The 8,838-nt window shown below is 40.4% G+C and overlaps 1 long non-coding RNA gene across 1 annotated transcript in view; it reads right to left on the bottom strand.

The window, feature by feature from the left end:
* Nucleotides 1–4,089, bottom strand: part of LOC147846629 (uncharacterized) — a 10,823-nt gene extending 6,734 nt beyond the window's left edge. Inside the window, exons 1-2 of the long non-coding RNA XR_015476061.1 lie at nt 3,727–4,089; nt 2,608–3,040 (exon numbers count right to left, since the gene is read on the bottom strand). This is a non-coding gene — a long non-coding RNA (uncharacterized LOC147846629). The remainder of the gene's footprint in view (nt 1–2,607; nt 3,041–3,726) is intronic.
* Between the last annotated feature and the right edge of the window lie 4,749 nt (nt 4,090–8,838).

Genomic DNA, 8,838 nt, shown 5'->3' with positions numbered 1-8,838 from the left:
GAAAACTACATGGGTTCATTTGTTTATATTACTATAGTTGTTGTGTTACCATAGCAACTGTAGAATCACCACAACAGATCAATTACTATATTTGCTGTGTTACCATAGCAACAATTGGATTGCCAAAACAGATCAATCCCTTTAGTGGTTGTTTTACCATAGCAACTATGGAAATGCCACAACAGACTAATTGCTTCAGTTGTTGCATTACCATAGCAACTATTGAATTACCACAATAGATTAAGTACTGTAGTTGTCGTGTTACCATAGCAACTATAGAATTACCACAACAGATCAATTACTTTAGTTGTTGTTACCATAGCAACTGTAGAATTACCACAACAGATTAATTACTCTAGTTGTTGTGTTACCATAGCAACTGTAGAATTAACACAACAGATCAATTACTATAGTTGTTGCATTACCATTGCATCTATTGAATTACCACAACAAATTAAGTACTGTAATTGATGTATTACCATAGCAACTATAGAATTACCACAACAGACTAATTGCTTCAGTTGTCGTGTTACCATAGCATTTATAGAATTACCACTACAGATCAATTACTATAGTTGTTGTGTTACCATAGCAACTATATCATTAACACAACAGATCATTTACTTCAGTTGTTGTGTTACCATAGCAACTGTAGAATTACCACAACAGATTAATTACTATAGTTGTTGTGTTACCATAGCAACCATACAATTACAAAAAATGTAATACTTAATTGTTTTGTTACCATAGCAACTATAGAATAATGAAAACTCTGTTAATTGAAGTGCTTTATTACAGTAGAGTTCAACACCACTACAGTATTCACTGTAAGTTACTGTAATTAATAATAATATTAATTCCTTATATTTATATAGCGCTTTTCTGGGCACTCAAAGCGCTTTACACAATGGGGGGGGGGAATCTCCATATCCACCACCAGTGTGCAGCATCCACCTGGATGACGCGACGGCAGATATTTTGCGCCAGACCGCACACCACACACCAGCTGATTGGTGGAGAGGAGACCGAGATGAAGCCAATTGGAATATGGGGATGGTTAGGAGGCCATGATGGACATTTGGCCAGGATGCCGGGGTTAAACCCCTACTCTTTTTCGAAGGACATCCTGGGATTTTTAACAACCACAGAGAATCGAGACCTCGGTTTAACCTCTCATCCGAAAGACGGCACTCACTGAGCAGTATAGAGTCCCCGTCACTATACTGGGGCATTAGGACCCACACAGACCACAGGTTGGGCGCCCCCTGCTGGTCTCAGTAACACCACTTCAGGCAGCAACCCAGCTTTCCCATGTGGTCTCCCATCCCATACTGTAGTATTTTGTTCACGTGTGGCAGCAGCACATGGCAAAAGCTCTTTGTTTTGATTCTGTGTGAGTAAAACAGAAGCAGATGATGTGTTAACCTGTCAGTTAACCTGCAGGAACAGCCGTAAACCATCTCCATCAGATCGTCTGCATCGGGTCTCAGTCTTAAACAGAATAACAGACGAGCCCACAGAGACCCTTCACTGTGTCTCACACACTGTGTCTATTCCTTTCCATCAACACTTACATACACAAAAACAATTATATCACTGCTTTTACCTTAGAATCTTGATATTTTGGTTGACTTGAGCTTTGTGTAATCAATCACATGTTGCAAGGTGAAGTTCATTGGTCAAACTTTTTATTATTTATTTATTTATTTATTTATTTATTTATTTATTTATTTATATTAAGCACCAAATTAGCCTCAGACCTTCAGACTGTCCTGACCTGGCTAAAACCACCCTACCACCCTATCAAGTGCATAGCAAACACTTGATCCATATTCAGGTTCATAAGGAAGGGCATCCGCTGCATACGCTGGAATAGTTGGCGGTTCATTCCGCTGTGGCAATATATCAGTGACTAAGCCAAAGGAAAATGAACAAATGAATGGATAGCAACCACCTAGAACACTCTAGCAACCACATACAGTATCAATAGCCTTAACACCCTATCAACTGCACAGCAGCAGCCATTACTCTCAGCAACCACAACGGAACTCTTCGGACCACCCAAGCCAAACATGAGCTGAGTTTGTGGAAACACTCTTCATCCGATTATTTAAAGGTCAGAGTTTTGGCTTTGACAAGGTTTTGGCTATTAAAAATAAACTTTTGCAAATAAACATCTCCTCAAAATAAGTATTCAAGAGGTATCCTCAGCTTTAGCTCCATTGTAAGTACACGTTTGTCCCAAGTTTAGTACACACACACACACAATCACACACACACATTTGTTTTTGTGAAGTGTTGGGACATTCTATAAGTTTGTGTTGTTTTTATACTGTACAAACTGTATTTTGTATCACCCTTTATGATGTAATCTGTGTGATTTATAAGCCTTTTGAGAAATAAGGAGATCAGCAATGTCCTCATAATTCACATAGAGAGACACAGAGACACACACAGACAGACAGAGAGAGAGACATGCATGCGCACACACAAACACAAACACGCATATAGAAAGAAAGAAAGAAAGAAAGAAAGAAAGAAAGATTCAAAATAAAGTGTATTGTATTTTAAATGTGGGTCAAGACAGGTCAAACTTATATGGCCCACCTATCACTTTCAGGGCAAAATAGTACATGTTACATCTGGCCCAAATCTTGTGTGCCACCTTAAAGATGGTGCCACCTCTGCCAAACCCAGGATATGTTTGGCCCATATGCCAGTGCCGGATGAATGCCTCACAGCAAGAAGGTCGCCGGTTTGAGCCTCGGCTGGTTCAGTTGGGGTTTCTGTGTGGAGTTTGCATGTTCTCCCTGTGTTGGCGTGGGTTTCCTCCGGCTGCTCCGGTTTCCCTCACAGTCCAAACACATGCGCTATAGGGGAATTGGGTATGCTAAATTTTCCATGGCGTATAAGTGTGAATGAGTGTCTATGGATGTTGCCCAGTAATGGGTTGCAGCTGGAAGGGCATCCGCTGCATAAAACATTTGCTGGATAAGTTGGCAGTTCATTCCACTGTCCTGACCCCAGATTAACAAAGGGACTAAAACAAAAAGAAAATGAGTAAATGAATGTTGTGGAATTAAATCAAGCCTTTCTGCAACGATGAGTCAATTTACATTTTGTTTATATTTTAGCTGATTTAACGTCCACAAAACAAGATCTAAGTGTCTTCTTCTATAATTGTACTGACTGATGAAGTAAAGACGGTAAAATCGCTGTAATTCATTATGAACATGCACTGTTACTACGGAGACATTTTATTAGGGGGAAACCGCACTCCTACAACACGGTGTGGTCAGGAACAGGAAAGGATTTTGATCTTATTTTAATGTCAGGAATATTTAAAAAAGAGAATTATGGGCTGCGTCCGAAACCACATAATTCCATACTATATAGTGCGCTAAAATCATTAAACAAGCTGAGTTGTATGTTCGAATTCATAGAATTGGAAAATCAGTATGCGAATAATACCCGGATGACTTCTTCCGGCGAGATTCTGAAGTGCGCATCCCATGCACACTGCGCTATCCCCTGATGCCCCGCGAGAGAATTCATGAATGGGAGTAAATTGATGCAAATGACGCAGACACATACTGTGTCGAACGTACTTTTCTAATGACTGAGTAGTACGTTTCAATTCAAAAGCAGTACCTACTGAGTAGTAGGCGGTTTCAGACGCAGCCAATGTCTTTAGATCCCCCCATTACGACTATGGACACACTATACCTGCACACAGTCCTGTCCAAACAGCTTACAGAAGATGATTTTCATCATAGTGTCCCTTTAATGCATGTACATCTGAAAAATTGCCCCTCTTGGCTCCAGGACCTCTGCTGGTGGGTGTGTAAAACCAAGGTCCCCTCCTAGATAGGTAGCAAGCACACACATACAGTGATGACACACTGAGCATATCCTGCCATCCGGCCTGACTTCCCTGGACTTCCCCGAGGCTTGAGCATCATCTCAGGCGGATCTGTGTCAGATATTGACCCGCGCAGATGAAAGCAGACAGCGTCACTCGCCCATTAAACCACAGGAAGGAAAAGTCCAGAATAACCGGCGCTCACATCCCTGCTCCTCCAGTCAAACAGCAGGCGCAGGTGGGCATGAGCTGATACAGCGGGCAGCCGTCCAGCAGAATGAACCTGATGAAGAAAGCAGGACACAGCAGAGGAGCGGGATCCAATGACATTCACAGTTGCGCTGTAATAAAGCCATCATCTGTATTAAGAGGAAACGGACACACATTAACCCCATCATGCCTGCTGAATCATATCTGATGCACAGTCCACCTCAAAATGCTGAAAGTCGCACTTTGAGAGTTTTGGTTCAGTATGTTCATGCACTGAAACTGAATTTGGAGCAGGGGGCTTTCTTTTTTACACATTTCCTTATAGCAAACTGATGGTAAAAGGAGCGTGGTTAAGAATGTTATGAACAGACAGAGAAGGATCCAAACACAGAACAATGCTGTCATACATACTTTGTCCTCTATTTTATTTTGATTATTATGTTTGTACTGTTGACGCAGTGGCGCAGTAGGTAGTGCTGTGGCCTCACAGCAAGAAGGTCACTGGTTCGAGCCTCAGCTATGTCAGTTGGCATTTCTGTGTGGAGTTTGCATGTTCTCCCTGCTCCGATTTCCCCTACAGTCCAAACACATGCAGTACAGGTGAATTGGGTATGCTAAATTGTCCGTAGTGAATGAGTGTATGTTTTTCAAAGATGGGTTGTGGCTGGAAGGGCATCCGCTGCATAAAAAACTAGCTGGAACCTGAAGAGATTCATTCCGCTGTAGTGACCCCGGATTATTGAAGGGACTAAGACTAAAAGAAAATAAATGAGTTGGCGGTTCATTCCGCTGTGGCGACCCCAGATTAATAAAGGGACTAAGCTGAAAAGATAATGAATGAGTTGGCAGTTCATTCCACTGTGGCGACCCCAGATTAATAAAGGTGCTAAGTCGAAAAGAAAATGAATGAATGAATGAATATTTGTACTATATATTTACATAAGGTAATCTACGTTCAATACTTTACAATAAATACTAATTATATCACACATAAAAACATCCTATAGTAGGTTATAGTAAACGTTTTAGTGATTTTAAACTATATTTTAGTAAAGTCCTTTAATTAATTTGTTGTGGTGATTCTACAGTTGCTACGGTAACACAAAAACTATAGTAACTGATCTGTTGTGGTAGAGAAAAAAAAGAGGCCTATAAAGGCGGCAGTTAAGCTTGCTCCGGCCCTGGCAATGGTAACACAACAACTGTAGCAATTGACCTGTTGTGGTGATTCTACAGTTGCTATGGTCACACAACAACTGTAGCAATTGATCTGTTGTGGTGATTCCACAGTTGCTATGGTCACAAAACAACTGTAGCAATTGACCTGTTGTGGTGATTCCACAGTTGCTATGGTAACACAACAACTGTAGCAATTGACCTGTTGTGGTGATTCCTCAGTTGCTATGGTCACACAACAACTATAGTAATCGATCTGTTGTGGTGATTCCACAGTTGTTATGGTAACACAAGACTCAAATTTTCTTTAACTATAGGATATATTATACTACAATTTACCAAAGTTTACTGTAATTAAAAACTAAAGTATACTACAGTACAGTTTATCAGTTCACTATAGTTAATGTAGGCTGGAGTATTAATTAATTAAAGAGCTGTAAACATAATACATTAATACATTATTGTTTATTTCTATTTATGAACTAGTATAATGGTTTCAAATGCAGGATCTTGTATCAGATCCACAGAAGGTGTTTCTTTCCTAAGTGAACGATACTGAGTAAGGCTGGACAGACGGATGCTGCAGATGAGAGAAGCAGATGCTGGACGGCTCACGGTTCTCTCTTAACCCTGTGAAGCCTGACGGATCACATCAGAGTCATGGAAAACCTTTGTGTTTTTCCTGAGTATCATATTTGCCTCATTTACCACTGTATATCAATGCTTTCCGAAGTGGGCGTTGGGGGACATGACAGCGAGAGGGCGGGGTTGCTTGGTGATTTCCAAAACTCCAAAACTTATTATAATATTACACTGCAAAAAACTAATTCTACTTAACTTTAAAACTTTAACAGATTGCTATTTTTTTCCTTATGATATATGATAAAATAAATTTGTATTTTAAAAATTAGTCTTGTTTAAATTTCTTGGTCCCACTTTATATTAAGTGTCCTTAACTACTGTGTACTTACATCAAGAAATAAATACAAAGTACTTACTGCGTTCATAATGTATTTGAGAACACGTGGTGCTCTTAAGTTGGGATTGGGATTGGGTTAGGGACAGGTTTGGTGGTGTGGGTAGGTTTATGGGTGGATTAAAGTGTAGGGAATAGTCAGCATTGTATTTACAAATGTAATTAAAGAAGATAATTACAGATGTAGTTACCTACAGGTATTTAATCAATCATAAGTACACAATAAATACATGTATTTACACAATAAGTACATTGTAACAAACTATTAAATCCTGTGTAAGTACATATAAGTTAAGGCCACTTAATATAAAGTGGGAACAATTTTTTAATTGCAATTTTTAGGGAAATATTTGTAGTACATCAAAAAGTGTAGTTATGATGACATCTGCCTAGCTAATCCAGCAAAAATATCATAGTTAAAATAGAAACTGAGGCGTATAAATGCAAAAAGGTCCACTTTTGAGAAAAAAAATGACCACCCCTTTCACCAGGCTGGCTGCGGGCCTGTAAAGTATTATAAGATAAGAACACTGTATTCATCTTAAAGCTTCAATCGCAAATGACACATTTACACTGGACTTTGTATCTCTACAATGGATGTAAACCACCTTTATGTCAAAATGATACCTAATATTGGCATCAAAAAAGTCTAGCAGTTGGGCACAGTTCTGTGATTGATTTTTGATACCAAACATTATTAAGCACCTGGAAATGTTTTATAACTTACATAATCAGTAATAGGCGGCACATTGGCTCAATGGTGCTGTCACCTCACAGCAAGAAGGTCGCTAGTTTGAGTCCCGGCTGGGTCAGATGGATTTCTGTTTGCATGTTCTCCCCGTGTTGGCGGGGGTTTACTCCGGGTGCTCCGGTTTCTCCCACAGTCCAAACACATGCACTATAGGTGAAATGCTGGAATAGTTGGTGGTTCATTCCACTGTGGTGACCTCTGAAATAGAGACTAAGCCGAAGGAAAATTAATGAATGATAAATAATCAGTAATAATAATGTCTACCAAAATTTTGGGAAATATCTGAAGTATTCCTCCTCCACTTCACCAGTCCTCACAGTCAACAATTAAACAATTAATCACCTCTGTCTTGTTTTTAACCAATTCCCTCTTGTTTATTTGGTTGAGTCACAATAAAGCAGAGGAGAGCTGGTCATCAGCCGTGAGTTTAAGAAAGATACGGGAATTCATGCCTTATTTTTGGAAATTTTTACTTTTGCTACATGCAACGTGCAACATGGCACTTCACAATCTGTGTTAGACATGGAAAAACAAAACTGTTATTTTAGTTTTGAATGAGTATGTGCTTGGCTTAAGATGCTGTGTCATATAATTCAGTGGAGTTCATAAAGTGGCTTTGTGCTTCTGTAACGGAGGCCAGCTAGTGTGTGCTGTGCAGGTAAACCTCACTCCTCTGACCTCTAAAAGGTGCTCTAGTGACAGACACTAGAGATCATGGTCTTTTTAGCCTTTTTTGTAGAGCACCCGACTCCCATGCGGAAGGTCACCGGTTCGATACCAGCTCGGAGCGGGTTGGGTGGTGCAGGACTGGTGGGGTTACATTGGTGCCGTGACCCGGATGGGAGTGAGGTTTTAGGGGGGTGAGTGTAACGGAGGCCAGTTAGTAAGTGCTGTGCAGGTAAACCTCACTCCTCTGACCTCTAAAAGATGCTCTAGCGACAGATGCTAGAGGCGATGGTCTTTATCCTCTGACTCCCATGCGGAAGGTTGCCAGTTCGATACCAGCTCGGAGCGGGTTTGGTGGCGTAGGACCAGCGGGGTTACACTTCTCCTGTGGTAAATCCACTGTTGAGATTGTATTAGTCAGGTGTGTGTACTCTTCAAGCGTCTCCTGTGTGTAGCACTAGTTTCTTCCAGATCTCCTCCTCCTTCTGTTGTGTATGTAGGTGTATTAGTCAGATGTGTGTCCCCCTTAAGCATCTCCTGTGTGAAGCACTAGTGTCCTCCACATCTCCTCCTCCTCTCGTTGTGTTTTGGTGTGATTTCTGACTGTTGTAGCTGTGAAATAAATCTAATCATTCAGCAGAGTAATATGGAGATGTAATGCGCTCAAAACCTGCCGGAACTACTTTAACTGTGCCTTTATCTGACAATAACCAAACACCTCAGGGTGACCATTTGCCAATCAGAATCAAGGATTATAGGAAGAATTATAATCAAGGAATTATACTGAGTTAAGTTTTGCGGGTGTGATTCAATAGTGTTGAGTTACGTTTCCCATCAGGATGTTATTATTTTTTTTGCTTCCATCGCTGTGGAGAACATCATGTAGGCGGACCGTTTTTTCCCTAATTTACCACCATATTCCTTTTCAGCATTCATACGATGAAAAGCTTTCCTTTATTGCAGATGTTCGTCCAGGGAGCAAGAAGCAAATCTGAAACGGAGACGCAGAGAAGCGCTGAGTTTGCAGAACGCTGTATTTGAACTGAGATTAATGACATTTTGGGATGCACTGCTTGACTGAGGACAGCCAGAGCCCCCAAACACACGTCATCTTATTTCTGCAGGAGAGCCATAGACTGGAAAAATAAGTATCTGGCTAACTGATATATTTAGTGTATATAAGTACTTAAATAAATT

The sequence above is a fragment of the Danio rerio genome, chromosome 1, assembly GCF_052040795.2.
Source record: "Danio rerio strain M-AB ecotype USA chromosome 1, GRCz13ab, whole genome shotgun sequence".
NCBI lineage: Eukaryota > Metazoa > Chordata > Actinopteri > Cypriniformes > Danionidae > Danio > Danio rerio.
Note: the sequence above shows the minus strand (reverse complement) of the source record. Positions and strands in the feature narration are given on the sequence as shown.